Below are 15,230 nucleotides of genomic sequence, written 5' to 3'. Positions count from 1 at the left end.
TACTTATCAATGAGTAGTGAGATCTGTGGCAATTTGTTCTTTCTTTCTCTGTACTTTACCATATTGTTTGACCTTTTTATAAGTATGCAAGTATTTTTCACATAAATAGTTACTTTAAAAAATAACCCACATATGGAAAGACATCTTGTGTTTGTGAATTGGAAGACTTAATATTGTTAAAAAGGCAATACTACCCAAAGTGATTTACAGATGCAAGGCAACCCCTATCAAAATCTCAATGGCAGGGCTACTCTGGTGGCACAGTCATTGAGAATCTGCCTACTAATGCAGGGGACACAGGTTCGAGCCCTGGTCTGGGAAGATCCCACATGCCACGGAACAACTAGGCCCGTGAGCCACAATTACTGAGCCTGTGTGTCTGAAGCCTGTGCTCCACAACAAGAGAGGCCGCGATAATGAGAGGCCCATGCACCGCGATGAAGAGTGACCCCCACTTGCCACAACTAGAGAAAGCCCTCACACAGAAACGAAGACCCAACACAGCCATAAATAAATAAATAAATAACAAAAGTGATTGTTTAAAAAAAAAAATCTCAATGGCATTTTCTGTCAAAATAGAAAAATGACCTTGGGAAAGAAGAATAAACTTGGGAGGACTACACTACCTGGTTTTAAAACTCACTACACAAAGCTACAGTAATCAAAACAGTGTGGTTCTGGCATAAGGACAGACATATAGACCAATGGAATAGAATAGAGAGAGCCTAGAAATAATCCCTTGCGTACATGGTCAGTTGATTTTCAATAAGAATGCCAAGACCATTCAGTGGGGAAAGGACGGTCTTTTCAACAAATGGTGCTGGAAAACTGAACATCCACATGAGAAAGAATGAACTCTTTCCTTACACCATATACAAAAATTAACTCAAAATGGATCAAAGACCTAAACGTAAGACTTAAAACTCTTAGAAGAAAACATAGGACAAAAGCTTCATGTCATTGGATTTGGCAATGATTTTTTTGGATATGATACACAGGTAACAAAAGAAAAAATAAATTGAACTTCATAAAAATTTAAAATTTTCTGCATCAAAAGAGAGTGAAAAGACAATCACAGAATTGGAGATGTTTGCAAATCATATATCTGATAAAGGATTAATATCCAGAATTTATAAAATATTCCTACAACTCAGCGACAACAACAAAACAACTCACTTGAAATACAGATGGTCCCCAATTTACAATGGTTCTGCTTATAATTTTTCGACTTTACGATGGTGCGAAAGCAATGTGCATTAAGTAGAAACCCTACTTCGATTTTGAATTTGACCTTTTCCCGGGCTAGTGATATGCAGTCAGATACTCTCTCGTGATGCTGGGCAGCGGCAGCCATGGCAGCTCCCTGTCAGCCACGCAATCATGAGGGTAAACATCCGATACCCTTACAACCATTCTGTACCCAGACAACCATTCTGTTTTCACTTTCAGGACAGTATTCAATAAATTACATGAGATATTCCACACTTTATTATTAAATAGGCTTTGTGTTAGATGACTTTGCCCAGCTGTAGGCTAATGTAAGTGTTCTGAGCACGTTTAAGATAGGCTAGGCTAAGCTATGATGTTCAGAAGGTTCGGTGCATTAAATGCATTTTCGTCTTAGGATATTTTTAACTTATGATAGGTTTATTGGGACATACACCCATCACAAGTTGAGGAAAATCTGTATGGGCAAAGGACTTGAATAGATGTTCCTCCAAAGAAGATATAGAAATGGCCAATAAGCATATGAAAAGATGCTCAACATCATTTGTTATTAGGGAAATGCAAATCAAACCCATAATGAGATACTGCTTTACATGCATTAGGATAGGCATTATTTTAAAATATGGGGGAAAAAAACAAGTGTTGGTGAGAATGCGGAGAAACTGGAACATAAATTGCTAGTGGGAATGTAGAATGGTGCAAACTCTGGGAAAAAATTGGTTTCTCAAAAAGTTAAAGATTAAATTATCATATGATCCAGCAATCCCATTCCTAGGTATATACCCAAAAGAATTGAAAGCAGGGACTCAAACAGATACTTGTATACCAGTGTTCATAGCAGTAGTATTCACAATAGCCAAAAGGTATCCTTTACCAGATGAATAGTTTTTTTAGATGGTATATACATACAATGGAATATTATTCAGCCATAAAAAGAATGAAGTTCTGACACATGCTACAATATGAATGAATCTTGAAAAGATTATGCTAGGTGAAATAAACCAAACACAAAAGAACAAATATTGTATGCTTCTACTTATATGAGCTACCTAGAATAGTCAAATGCATAGAGACAGAAAGTAGAACAGAGGTTACAGGAGTGGGAGGGTAGAATGGGGAGTTATTGTTGAATGGGTACGGAGTTTCTGTTTGGGATGATGAAAAAGTCCTGGAAGTGTAGAGTAGTGATGGCTGCCCAACATTGTGAATGTAGTTAATACCATTGAATTGTAGTCTTAAAAATGGTTAAATAGTTAAAGAAAACCGCAACAACCCACAGTCCAAATTCATCCTGGCATTCCTAAAAACATACTTCACAAATAATGAAGAACTTAGGATGGTGCTGGGGAAATATGGTGCTAAATATTATGCGGAACATGAAATAAGCAGATGAGCCTTCCCTTAAAGGGGCCTAGAATCATATTGGAAAGACAAGCTTTATTATATACGTTTAGTCAATCTCCAAAGTAAGCATAGTCATAGCCCAGGAGGTGTACAAGATGATCCACTGAGAAGAAAAAAGAAAAAAAAATAGAAATTTAATTTATATACTTTAAAATCTAAGACAGTAAGAAATGAAAGCTTGCCGATATTAGACATACAGATTGACACTGGTGCCCTCACTCAGCCCATAGGGTCCAAAGATCTTGTGAGAGAAGAGCATTTTTTTGGCCTTTAGCTAAGTACAACTAATTGCAGTTCGCCTGTGCCAGGTTAGGCGGGCCTATGGATATATTATCTAGTTTGAACTAAATCAAGCACCACAAAATGGACAAGTGCCTTAACAAGATTCCCACGAGAAACCTTGGACAGAGATTAGTAATGCAAGTCTGTGCAGACAACAGCCTCTCCTGGCACAACTCCTCATCAGCCCCCTGACTGAAAACACAATGCTTAGCTAATCTGCTTTGTCAAGGAGCTGGCTAAAGTAATTCTAATCCTCAAGACTATTGGAAATATGAATTCATATTGACTCTCAATAATCATCTATAATTAATAAAATAAAATTTAAAAATTTCTAGAAACATCATTTCATCTTCATCTCATCCTTGTTATATCTCTATCTTGCATATATTCTATGATTCACACTATATGCTGGCACTCAATATACACTATATTCACAGTATATGGCGATAATGTAAATACAATATACATAAATTGGAAGCATGTGCTCAGTTTTTATTGATGCAGTGCGTGATTAAAAGAGTTTAAATATTATTGGCTACAGTATAAACAATAAATGTCATAAATAGTCTGTAATAAAGAGTGGTGTGAGTTGTGTGAGTTACAATTTGACCTTGGCCTTGAAAGATGTTTAAAATCTGGACAAGCAGAGGGTGGAGGGGAGGCTGTAACAGCAGAAGGAACCATATGAACAGAAGTTTAGAGGAGAGAAAGAATATGGCAGGTTAGTGAGACTATATATAGACGGTAGTGAGACTAGCTTGGCTGAAAGGCAATTTGCACTACAGAGCAATGAGAAAGAAAACTGGTAAGAGCACCAGATTTATGGGATCTTAAGTAATGGAAGAGATTGAATTTAAAGAGTTTGGGCAGAATAGCATAGCTGTTAGGACCACTGGTTTTGGAGCCAAACAGAACTGAGTCAAATCCCAGCTCCATAACTTGCTACCTGTGTGACCTTAGGCAAGCAACTTAACCTGAGCCTCAGTTTCTTCATCCTATAAAGATGATGATAATAATAAGGATAATGAGGTGTTTGTACAGCTCCTATGAAAAGGTCTGGCACATAGTAAGTGCTCAATACAGCCTAGCTATTCTTCTTCTGATTATTATTCAGAAGGTAATGGGAAGCCATTGTACCTTTTTGCACAGGAGAGAAAAAGATGAAAATAATGTTTAAAAAAAGATATTTTGGTGTTGGTTGTGGAAGTCGGATTAAATTAGCAGAGATAGGAAATCTATTAGAATATTATTACAGTAATCTGGACCCAAGGGACAGAAGGAAGTAGTAATGGGAACAGAGAAGGTGTCGTCAAGGAAGAATTAATAGGATTAGATGCCTAATTGGATACAGTAGAAAAATAAGGAAGAATTGAAGATGAACCTAGAGCTTTGAGTCTTAAAACTGTGAGACTGACTATTTTGATGCCATTATGGAAAATGAGGGAAATTGGGAAAGGAAGTTTAAGAAGTTAATCAGTCTTTTAAAACAATGGAATAACAGTAAATCTTTTCAGCGAAATGTAATTGTTAGTATAGTTCTTCCATTTAATATTGACATAGATGTTTTCCTCTAGGGAGAAGCTCAAAGTATTTTGTAATTCACTCAATCCACAAGTAAAGAGCAAGTTTTCCCAGAACTAGGACAGAATTTTGCTTATTGTTTCTCCCACTGAAATTTGGAGCATTCCCCAACATCAGCTATTTTAGGATCATTAGGAAAAGTGGGTTGACACTTTTATTATTTACATCTTGCCTATTTCCAAAACGGATATGAGATGGCTTATAATAAAATAAGATTGTTAAATTAAGGATTAAAAGTCAAGAGCCATGTAACTGTCAAGGGCAAAGAGTACTGCATGCTAGAAACCTAGGTTAAGGACAGTTGTACTTGAGCACTGAACTTAGCTTTCAACTTTTTAGTATCTAAGGTAAAAATGAAAATAGGAAGTCACCCACTTTTGCTCTCTGAAGGAGAGTATGCTTGAAAGATTTTAGTTGCCCAGTGGCACCTTGCTCAATAAATCCTTGTTGAAGGAATGAAACAATTTGTAAACTAAGATCAAATTAAATTTCTTTTAAAACAAGCTAGGCTATTCCCTTAGAGGGGTCTCTTCATAAGAGAGACTAGGTACTTTGTAGGTTCCAAGGAAAACTCAAAAACAAATCACAGAAATCTAATGTCATTGCTTTACTAGACTAAAAAATGGTAACAAAGTCCATAAGACAGACTAACTGTGAAACCTGGCCAGCAGAAGAAAAAGCTCACAGGCACACCTTATGTAACAGACAATATCTAAATTGTCCCTATCACATTCATGCCCTGTACTCCAGCTGGTATAATCTGTTTTAAATGGCCTCATCTCATAAACTTCCCCTACGTTTGTGTCTAAACCCAGTTTAATCTATCCAAGCTACGTAATATAAAAAGAAGACTGTAAAATGTGTGGCTAAAGTTTACATTTGTGAAGATATAAATACAAGGGATGCTAGAAATGCAGAGGTAGTATGTAAGTAGATAATTTTTTAATTGATTTTACTGAAGGCACTACAGAGAAAGTCAAGTTCTTATTGGGTACCAATGATTTTATTTTTTATTTAACAAGTAGGGAAATAAATGTAAAGTTATAGAATAATATGCTGTGAACGAACTGTTACGGGTTCAATTGTTCCCCCCTCAAATCCATATGTTGAAATCCTAACCCTCAGTGCCTCAGAATATGACTTTATTTGGAGAGAGGGTCTTAGCAGAGGTAATCAAGTTAGGATAAGGTCATTAATGTGGGTCCCAATCCAATATGACTAATGTCCTTATAAAAAGGAGAAATTTGGAGATAGACACTTGTACAAGGAGAACACCATGTGAACATGAAGATGGCCATCTACAAGCCAAGGAGAGAGGCCTGGAACAGATCCTTTTCTCACAGCCCTCCGAAGAAATTAACCCTGCCAACACCTTGATTTCAGACTTCAGGCCCCCAGAGCTGTGAGAAAATGAACTTCTGTTTAAGCCCCCAGTTTATGATACTTTGTTAGGGTAATCCTAGCAAACTAATACACGAACTATTTCTGCAGGGATGTTATTTGTTCAGGGGACTGGGAGAGAGGGAAATAAAGGCTGAGTGCTTTCAAACCTCTTGAAGTATAAGCTCAATTGTTATTAGGAAAGGAAAATGACATAAAAAGAATAATTCCTGAATATTTAGGAAGAATTACTATGTTTAGAAAATCAACTTCCATGGTAATCATTTTGCAGTATATACACATATCAAATTATTACGTTGTACACCTTACAGTTAGACAATGTTATATGTCAATTATATCTCAAAGCTGAAAAAAAAAAAGAAAATTAACTTCTAGTTTGATGTTCTCAAGCTCTCTAATACCTAGAAAACAACTAACTACCACAGTCAAGAAGAAATTGTCCGGGACTTCCCTGGTGGTGCAGTGGTTAAGAATCTGCCTGCCAATGCAGGGGACACGGGTTCGAGCCCTGGTCCGGGAAGATCCCACATGCTGCAGAGCATCTAAGCCCGTGTACCACAACTACTGAGCCTGCACTCTAGAGCCCGCGAGCCACAACTACTGAGCCCGTGTGCCACAACTACTGAAGCCCACGCGCCTAGAGCCCGTGCTCCACAACAAGAGAAGCCACCGCAATGAGAAGCCCGCGCACCGCAACGAAGAGCAGCCCCTGCTCACCACAAAACTAGAGAAAAACCTGCGTGCAGCAACGAAGACTCAACACAGCCAAAAATAAATAAATAAATTTTAAAATAAATAAATAAATAAATGGCTTCATTTAAAAAAAAGAAGAAATTGTCCATTAAATGCCTAATAGGAAAAGGGCAACTTAAACCATACCCTTACTTAAAAGTTGACCCAGAACCTAATATTGACTTGGGGCTGTGTGCTTGTTTTAGAATAAAAGCAAATATAATCAAATCAGTTTGTAGAAAATACAGGGAATAAAAGAGCATATTATGGAAGCATGGAAGCAAAATCATGGAAGCAAAATCAGAATGTGGGGCTTTCCACAAGACAAATGGCCTGGTTTCTTCAATAAGGAAGTGTCATGGAACAAAAACGGGAGGGGAAGGCTGTTTCAAATAAAAGAGACCTAAAAGCTCATGGTTGGAACATGTTTGAATCAGTGAAAAAGGCATTTTTTGAGAATCAGGAAAATTTAACCTGGACTGGTTATTAGATAAAATTAAGGAATGACTCTGTTAGATGTGATGATGGTATTGCGATTATGTAAAATAAAAAGTCCTCAGAGATTCATACTGAGTATTTAAGGGTAAAAAGATATTAGGGATTTACTTTAAAGCACGCTCCTCCCCCCAAAACAGAAGGGGATAGTTGAAAACTGATGTACAAAATGTAATCAATAGTTGAAGCTGGATATTGAATACATGGAGGTTCTTTTTTGCATGTTTTAAAATTTCCATTAAACGATTTTTAATGTAGTGTGCCAGGAACCACACATATATTAAATCCTTTCATCCTCACAAAAATCCTATGAAGTAGCTACTATTAGTTCCCCCATTTTGCTACAAAATGAAATTAAGTAAATGCCTTTGTTAATGTCATTAGAGTGAAAGTTCAGAATGTAATGAGGCAAGAAACAGACATTTCTGTTTTGTACTTAAAAGGTTAAGTTAAGTTCAATAGCTAAAAAGAAGTCATGGTTAAAGAATGCATGTAAAGAAATATGCAACTTAAGATATCTATCAGACAATTAAACTGCTGAAAATAAGTCTTAATTTTCCATTCAATCAGCACCCAGATTGAAAGTTAATGTTATTTCTATTTTCCCATTTCATTCATTTTCTACTTGTGTTTCATTTTATTTTATTTTAGTTTTAATTTTTGTTTTATAATTTTATTTAAATTTTTTAAATTTTAATTTATTTTTTACTGAAGTATAATTCACCAGGTGAACAACATAGTGATTCAGTATTTCTATATATTACAAAAAATGATCACCACTTGTGTTTCATTTTAAATGTTTATAATATATATTCTGTCACTATGGAAGTAAGTTGCTTTACAATTTATATTACTAACCAGTTAAATTAGTCCTGATTTCAAGCTTCATAATCAAATAGAAACATGTAGTAATCAATGTTAAAATATTTGGTCTAATTTAGGGGAAGCAAAAAAAAATTGCACGAATAAATCAGAGGTCCCTTTAACTACTAGTTTTAGATTCTTTCATTAAGAATTTCTTAAATAGCTACATACTCACAAAGACAAACAGTAAAAGAATGTCTTATTTACTAAAAAGTAAAAGGATCTTTTAAACAATACTTTCTTGCTAGTGGATGATAAGCTGGGCGTTAGGGAAGCCATGGTGTGAGGGAGAGAGGGAGAGAGGGAAAGGAAGCAGGAGCTGGAGTACAAAAAACTAGGGTTACAAGATACTCTGGGTTTTGTGCCACTGAAAACATGGTGAGGGTAGCTGTAAAAGAATCCAGTAATTTGGGGCTAAGTCTTCGCTTGACACTTGCTAACTCTGGACATTTGGTAGATTACTAAATTTCTGCCATCTTTGGTTTCTGACCTTATAAATTTGTTGTGGGATGAAATGAGACCACAGATGAGACCTATTATAGTGCTAAGTGAATAATAAGTGCTTCATAACAGTTAAGCGCCCCCGCCTTGAACAAAAGTCTGCTTGTAGTTGGGTGAAAAAAAAAATCCCACCACCTGTGGTGGAATGGCGATTTGATCTTTTGAGTTCTGTGGCTAATCCTTGGATAAATCAAAGATTTAATTCTGTATTAGGCTTTTGCTATTAAACACACACACACACACAAAACATAAGACAGTGAGGTACAATGTGTCCCTGAACTCAAATCACTGAGAAGTGAACACAAGATGATAGCATAAAGACCGTTTTATGTGTCAAAAAAAATTCTTCATCTGGGGATTTAAGAAAACTATGATAACTATGGCTATTATGAACCTGAAAATTAATTTTCATATATAGCATTCATCATCTTCTTTGAGATCCCTGAAAGAAATTAGATTCAAGGTAAGAGTATGCAGTATTTCAGGAAACTATCAGTTTAATAAGATAGTTAATAACCCAAATAAATAGAGGGCTCCTTAGTTGTTTTGGATTCTTTTTTCTTTCTTTTTTTTTTTTTTTTAGAGAAACCATTCCTGGAATTAAAAACTTAATCACATGTGACCTCACTTAGAATTACTGAACCACAGGTATTTTTTAAAAGAAAAATAAAATTTACTTTTTTTAATGAACAGCTGTCAGTTTCTCAAAACTTCTTCTTACCTGTTTGATTTGATGAAGGTGACTGGTGGAAGCCTGAATGGGAGAAGGTGGCACAAACTGAAATTTAAAATATAAAAGTCAAGTTTCCTTTAATGTTTCTGATTATTTCTAAACATTAATTAAGTCAATGTTGAATGGCTTAAAATATTTCTTGAATGCCTAATGCATGCTAGCAACAGCATTAATTAAATTTAAAGTTTTTAAAAATTAAAAATCCAATTGAATCTTGTCTGAAAATTATACTACTTGAAAGTCTATATATATCATAACAGAACAAAATAATTGTTAACATAAATACGGGGCAGAACATCAATAGAACATTTTGTTTAACTCTAGCTGTCCCTTCCCAAAGCACTAAGACCTTAAAATCACTTCATTTTTCCTTGCCATTTTTAGCTCATTATTAAAGCTTAGTGATAGGCATTATCCAGAAAAAACTGAAACAGTCATTAAATCAGCAGCGAACTTAATAAGCATATAAAAGAAACAAACAAAATAATTCCAAATACCTTGGAATCTAGCTGGGGAAACTAAACTTTCATAATAAGGAATGACTAAAGGCAATCATGTTCAAGGAGTTCAACACATTTTACTCTTGCTTGGTCAGATACTTGCTGTCTAGGCCCTTTCTCTTTTGCAGGACTATTTTGTCCTTTTTGGTCTTTTCTCAAAGCTTATGAAGACCCATACAAGAGGGAGATGAAAGAATGGAGAGATTTAAAGCTGTGTGAAAATAAGGCTTGAAAATTACCTCTAGAATTCATTTATCAATTCTAGCTGTAGCCTGGTTGGTTCTTGAAATGCTAGATAATGAATTTACCATATCTTATGTTCACATTATATCTTAAGATCACATTGAATTGTGTGTTCAAACGTATTTAATGAGCACCTACCATATGCTAAAGCACTGTGCTAGGCCCTGAGGATCCAAAGACAAATAAGACATTTTCCTGTCCTTGAGAAATTCAAAGTCCAGGTAGGGAAAACTAGGCCACAGGTAAGTGCCAGAACAAGTTAGGATTTGTAGGAGTTCAAAGGACAGAGAATATGATTCTGCCCGGGGTCTTCGAGATGGCATCACAGAAGAGGGCAGGAATTCATTAGATAGAAAAGAGGAGGGAGGCTATTTCAGGGAGTGGGAAGAGATGCTCAGGCAGAGAGCCATGTTTGGGGAACAGAGAGATTCAGGGTGACTGAAACTTGGCACACGATAGTGCATGGCAAGAAGCAAACTTGGGGGAAATTTGGCTGAAACCAGGTTGTTGTTTTTGTACTTTAGCCTTTGAGCCTAATAGGAAACCTAAAGCATAGGTCCCTCTGAGGTCTTAAACCTCAAAGGTATTTTAGACAAGAAGATCATATCTATTTTAGAAAGGCAACCCTAGCAGCATATGCAAAACAAATTGAGGGTGGAGGGAAGAGGGGCTAGAAGCCGGGTCACGGGCCAGGTAAAAGATGACAAGGGTTTGACCGAAAAAGGGAGGGATGAAGACAAGGAGGCAGACTGGAGAAATGATAAGAAAGTAAAAAGAGCTAAAGGTTGGCCTGGGGGTTCTAGCCGAAACTATAGATGGATGGTGGTCAAGAAAGGCAGTAAGTGGAGCGTGTTGGACAAATAAATGTTCTTATGAAGCAGATAGTCTGAATTTTTATTACATTTTAAAATTTATCATATGACTTTTAAAGGCGATATTACCTCACCAATCATATTTTTCTGAAGAAAGTGTTGAAATCAGTTTTTTTCTAATCATCTGCTAGAAGATGGAGGAAACAGCCAAGGTTCAATGACATTGACACATCATCAACCAAAGTTCATAGCTTATATTAGAGTTCACTCTTGGTGTTATACATCCTATGGGTTTGGACGAATGTATAATAACACAAATCCATTGTTACAGTATCATCCTGATCTTTAATTTTTTCAACAGAAATTGACTCACTTTTTTTCTCATTATAAAGCAATCAATACATGCTCAGTATAAAACATAATTAATGGGGGAAAAAAGCATCATCCACTCTCCAGAGATGACCATAGCAAATATTTCAGTGTTTATTTTTCCAGATACTATTTTGCAGTTTGAGTTTTTTGGTTTTTTTTAATAACACATTCCAGCTCCACATCTGGGGCCACTTGCAGCTCTCAGCTCCTGGTCCAGCTTCTATCAAAATGTCTACTGTTCACAGAATTCTGTGCAAGTGCAGTTTAGAAGGTGACCACTATCCACCCCCAAATGTAGACAGGTCAGTCAAAGCATATACCAGCTGGGATGCTGAGCGGGACACTATGAACATTGAAACGGTCATCAAGACTAAAGGTGTGGATGAGGTCACCATCGTCAACATTTTGACCAACTGCAGCAATGAACAGAGACGGAATATTACTTTTGCCTATCAGAGAAGGACCAAAAAGGAACTTTCATCAGCACTGAAGTCAGACTTGTCCAACCACCTGGAGAAGGTGATTTGGGGCCTTCTGAAAACACCCACTCAGTACGAGGATTCCAAGTTGAAAGCCTGCTCCATGAAGGGGCTGGTGACAGATGAAGACTCTCTCATTGAAATCACCTGCTCAGGGACCAACCAGGGGCTGCAGGAAATTAACAGTCTACAAGGAAATGTACAAGCTTGATCTGGAGAAGGACGTTGTTTCTTTTCTTTTTCTTTTTCTAAATATTTATTTATTTATTATTTTTGACCGCGTCGGGTCTTAGTTGCAGCACGCAGGATCTTTCATGGCGGCGAGCAGGCTTCTCTCTAGTTGTGGCACATGGGCTCTCTAAGTTGTGGTGCGTGGGCTCAGTTGCCCCATGGCATGTGGGACCTTAGTTCCCCGACCAGGGATCAAACCCATGTCCCCTGCATTGGAAGGTGGATTTTTAACCACTGGACCACCAGGAAGTCCCAGGACATTGCTTCTGACACATCTGATGACTTCTGCAAGCTGATAGTTGCCCTTGCAAAGGGTAGACGAGCAGAGGATGGATCTGTCATTGACTATGAACTGACTGGCCCGACATACTTGAGATCTCTATAATGCTGGAATGAACAGCAAAGGAACTGATGTTTCCAAGTGAATCAGCATCATGACAGAGCGGTGTGTGTCACCTCCAGAAAGTGTTTGAAAGGTACAACAGCAATAGCCCTTATGATCAAGAAGGAGGGCAAAGGAGACCTGCAAAATGTTTTCCTGAACCTGGTCAAGTGTATTCAGAACAAGAGGTCCCTGTATTTTGCTGACTGACTGTACAACTCCATGAAGGGCAAGTGGACTCACGATACGGTCCTGATTAGAACCACAGTCTCCTGCAGTGAAGGAAGGGGACACGTTGAAAATTAGGTCTGAATTCAAGAGAAAGTATGGCGGGGCCCTGTACTACCACATCCAGGAGGACAGCAAGGGTAACTACCAGTAAGCGTCCCTGTGCCTGGGTGGTGGGGGTGATGCCTGAGATGGCACAAGTGTCCAGAAGTGGGGCTCCTATGATTCCAGGTGACAGTTCTAGAAACTCAGTTTGCAATTAACAGCCCCCTTGTACCCATCCCTCACCTTGCCTAAGCATTGCCTGACTTTCCCAGCAAGTTTCTCCTTTTAGCCAAAGAAATGAACATTCCAAGGAGTTGGAAGTGAAATCTATGATGTGAAACACTTTGCCTCTCTTGTACTGTATAGTAAACAGATGAATAAACTGAATTTTTACTTTAGAAACAAAACTAACCCAAAATACATTCCAAGTATCTTTCCATGTTAAAATTCACCTGCAACACCATTTTTAAAGGCTGAATATTATACCATATAGAAGTACCATAATAATAAGAAGCACCTATTTACGTGCCAGACGTGTCTAATCTCACTCAATTCTCCCAACAATCCCATGAGAGAATGGCACAATGGGAAATTTACACCAAAGATACCAGTGAGGTTTATTGACATCTCAGGAAACTAGTTCTATTTTAATACCTTGTTTCATGTAGAAAAATTGACATTATTATTGTCCCCATTTTAAAGATTAGAAGACTGAGGGCCAGAGAAATTAAGCAACTTGCTCGGTCATACAGCTAATAATTGCTAGAACTGGGACTCAAACACAGATAAGGAAGGCTCATTCATTTAATCTGTTCCCTGTTGCTGGACATTCATACTGTTGCCACATTTTCTGCTTGCTTTTTATAAATAATGCTATGATAACCTTTAAGCTAATCTTTGCACACATCCTTAGTGAATTCTTTAGGATAAATTCATAGAGTTGGAATTTCTGGGTCACAAGGCTGTTGACACGCATTGCTGACCTGCCCTACAGAAAGCTTATACAAATTCACTTCCCAGCAGTGTATGAAAAAATTGATTTCCTTGTACTTCTCCAACATTAGATATTATTGCTAATTTAAAAAAAAGTATGCCCACTCTTAAGGCATACTGTAAAAAATAATCTATTTTCCAAAGCAAGTAGAAAATATTGTGATTTATCCACAGTTTTGGATATTCTCCCCCAATGTGCCCGTCTATTAGCATTGATCATTGAGAAGTTGTGCGGCAACATGCACCAAATCTGAAAAATTTAGGTTTACCTTTAAAAAGTTCAAATATATTGGGTTGGCCAAAAAGTTCGTTCGGATTTTAGGACGATGTTACAGAAAAACCCGAACGAACTTTTTGGCCAATCCAATATATGTCCACACACATATCTTTGAACAAGCAGAATTTTAACAAGTTTAATTCATATTACTGATGCTCATATCATCCTCATTCAAATGCCCAGAAAGTTCACAATGTAGAACGTGCAATACTAAGGTTTATAAGATTTATAATCTAATTGAAAAGACATGTTAACCTGAACTTAAATATATACATACACCCTATATACAGAAAAATATGGTACTTTAGCTGTTTTATAAATGACTGTTATTTTTTAAAAAGCCAAAAGAAGAGAATTGTATGGTGTGGCAAACTGTTCTTAACTAATTATGAAAGACTTCCTGGAAGAGATTATTTTTAATTGATATCTAAGAGATGGGAAGGAATCAGTTTAGTTTCAGGCAACGGCTCAGAATTTCCTACTGGAAAACTTTATCCAGGAAATCCTGAGAAGATTGCCCGACTGAAGTTGATGACATCTGCAAGCATATAGTTTGAAATGTCTGGGGAAGGTAGGATTTGAACTTGAGCTATAGAAGTATAAGCCACAGTAAAGCTTTTAAATTGGACAAAATATGGATCATTTATGGGACTTGGTTGGTTCTTTTAGTAATAACGTGGAAAATTAATTGTAGAAAAGGCATCTGGAAGAGAATTCTCCCAAAGATTAAGTACTGTACGTGGTATATGCAAGGGAATTACCTCAGATAATTTTTCTACATGAAACAAGGTATTAAAATAGAACTAGTTTCCTGAGATGTCAATAAACCTCACTGGTATCTTTGGTGTAAATTTCCCATTGTGCCATTCTCTCACACTTTAGGGAAAAAAAAGTCCTTGGGAGGAAGCAAGAGTCCCAGCAGCAAGGAATGATGTCACAGGGCAGGGAGGGTAGGAGTGGGAGTGGGGGGTTGGGAGGGTGCTGGGTGAAGCTGATTCCCAAGTGTTATCTCTAGTGAAGGAATTAAGATAGGAGGAAAGGTCATGCTTAGTTCCATTTAAGAGAGACCACAGAAAACTAATATTGTAAAGACATTAAATTTTTTTTAAATGATGTTTAACTTTCCTAGGTTTGCTATTTTTAACCCATTTCCTACTGTAGTTACTAGAGATAAAGCACTTAGAAAATTCTGAACAAGGGTTGTATGCTATGTTTATGAATGTCTCTGCCTAGTTCCCAAAATGATTTAAGGTGGCTTACGAAGATACTGAACATGAATTGAATGTAGGCTAGAAGGACAGAGCATAATGCAGGGCAAGGAATGTATTACACACTCACTACTGGGTGGGCCATCGATTGGATTTAGAGTTCATATTTGCCAATGTGTAAAGCAAAACCTAATCAGGTAAATACTGGTAGCCATAAAATTAAAACGGACAAATTGCTCA

General features: G+C 37.0%; 2 pseudogenes; one reads left to right on the top strand and one right to left on the bottom strand.

Annotated features, from left to right (window-relative positions):
- Positions 1-15,230, bottom strand: part of LOC133081903 (P2R1A-PPP2R2A-interacting phosphatase regulator 1-like) — a 54,026-nt pseudogene that overhangs the window by 19,415 nt on the left and 19,381 nt on the right.
- Positions 11,361-12,621, top strand: LOC133082083 (annexin A2-like; annotated as a pseudogene).

The sequence above is a fragment of the Eubalaena glacialis genome, chromosome X (genome assembly GCF_028564815.1).
Source record: "Eubalaena glacialis isolate mEubGla1 chromosome X, mEubGla1.1.hap2.+ XY, whole genome shotgun sequence".
In the NCBI taxonomy this organism is placed as follows: Eukaryota; Metazoa; Chordata; class Mammalia; order Artiodactyla; family Balaenidae; genus Eubalaena; species Eubalaena glacialis.
The sequence above is the reverse complement of the archived record's forward strand: the minus strand, read 5'-3'. Positions and strand labels throughout refer to the sequence as shown.